Genomic DNA, 1,747 nt, shown 5'->3' with positions numbered 1-1,747 from the left:
GGGTAAGTCGCTATCTGAATTAACTGTGCACATGCCACAAGCAAAGTTCCAGTGGACATGATACTCATATATGATTTGTGCGATGATATGCTTGTTTGTTCTGCACATACTGAACCGGTTTCAGTACGAGCTTCTTGCTCCAGTTCTGCAACTTTGGAAACAGGAAAACAAAAGAGCTCCACACTGAAGATCCCCTTGAAGATGGCTAGTTCAGATGACTGGGAGGAATTCAGAGATGAACGGTAGACTGAATGTGGGACTTAGCAAGGAAATTGACTAGGATATCTCACTCAAAGAGGATTGCCTTTGCCTGACCCACAAACAGTGGCAGCTAGGGTATAACCCAAATACAAGATAGACGAGTCTCGGACACCATATCTCTGGCTTTTTTAGCCTTACAAGAGGTAACCAGGGAATGCAGTGATGTAAAGAGAAGAAGACAACCATCGTTGAGAGAGCAATAGCGACGGGCATGGTGCAGGGAGCCGTCGGATGGAACGATCAACGATCCAGGAGGACTGACTTGACTTACAAGTGAAGCGATAAATTGCAACCTCCGCCATGGGATGGTGATCAGATGGACTTAAAAGCTCAGGATGGTGCGAAAAGCAGAGCGTTCAGATAGACTGTAGCTTTCCTTCAGAGAATGGTGTCTATACTTCAGTTAAGTTCAGAGGTCGATCATGAACATGAGATCTTGAGGGGTTGAGGATGGTTAAAGAATGTTAGTTCCAGACAGAGGAGCAATCTTGCAATATGGGTTGATTCAGCCCAAGAAAGAGCAACACAACAAAGCAATCTTTTAGCACATCAAACTTGCACATCCTGAAAACAAATGGCTCGGCAGCACAATGACTGACTGCAAGTGTACTTACTAACTCAGACATGTCATGTTCAAGGACACACTTGTTCTGCACAAAGTAATTGGCTTCAGCCCAAGAAAGGGTCTCTCCAGTTCTGTAACTTGGGATTCACGTTGTCCAAGCTTCAGCCTTTCAGGTCTTCGAGGCTTATTTTCATCACAGCTTACCGAACAGGAAAACATCACACTGAAGATTCTCTTGAAGAGGCCAGTAACCTATTATGCTGATCATTTGCATGTGCAGGAGCAACCCTGTTAGGAGTTCACACAGTCAGCTCAAGCAAAGACAAACATACAAAAACTAACTACGCTGATCTTTTAGACTTTTACGCTCACCAAAGTGGTGGAATTCAAGATGCAAAAATTAATTCCAGTGATATCTGTATCTCTACTCAGACTCGCACTTGCGCAGTGAAGGAACTGTATGTTTCCAGGATTTTGGTTCCCGCAGTTTAGGCCCTGCCATGCAGAACAATGTCAGAATATCTCTATGAAAATTAACTGCACCCAATTCAAAACAGCAGAACTATATGAAAAGGTGATATTGCAATAGACGGTACACAGGAGAACAAACTTCCATGATGTATATAAATTTTAGTACCAATCATAGATAATATAAATACAGTCAATGGTACTGTTTAATTATATGCAAATGATGATTTAGGCGCTGATCTAAGTTTACTGGATCAAGGTTAATGGCTACCATCGTATTGAAAGCAAAGCCTCTCCTCTCCTTACTAAGACACGGGAAACCCTATTCACATGCTTCTTGGCATTGAAATAAATAAATAAAACAAAACCAAGCATGTACCCAAAAGCAAAAATACAAGGAGTTGAAAAAAACTTCAAACTGTAGGCTGCAAGGTGTACACTTGTAACACAACA

The 1,747-nt window shown here is 42.0% G+C and overlaps 1 long non-coding RNA gene across 1 annotated transcript; it reads right to left on the bottom strand.

The window, feature by feature from the left end:
* Positions 1-747: 747 nt before the first annotated feature.
* LOC123177688 (uncharacterized) lies at positions 748-1,741 on the bottom strand. The gene is made up of 2 exons (XR_006489060.1): positions 1,199-1,741; positions 748-1,114 (listed from the first exon to the last, which is right to left on the bottom strand). It is a non-coding gene; the product is annotated as an uncharacterized lncRNA (long non-coding RNA).
* Between the last annotated feature and the right edge of the window lie 6 nt (positions 1,742-1,747).

Source organism: Triticum aestivum, unplaced genomic scaffold (assembly GCF_018294505.1).
Source record: "Triticum aestivum cultivar Chinese Spring unplaced genomic scaffold, IWGSC CS RefSeq v2.1 scaffold10335, whole genome shotgun sequence".
NCBI lineage: Eukaryota > Viridiplantae > Streptophyta > Magnoliopsida > Poales > Poaceae > Triticum > Triticum aestivum.
This window is presented reverse-complemented; position numbering and strand designations above follow the sequence as displayed.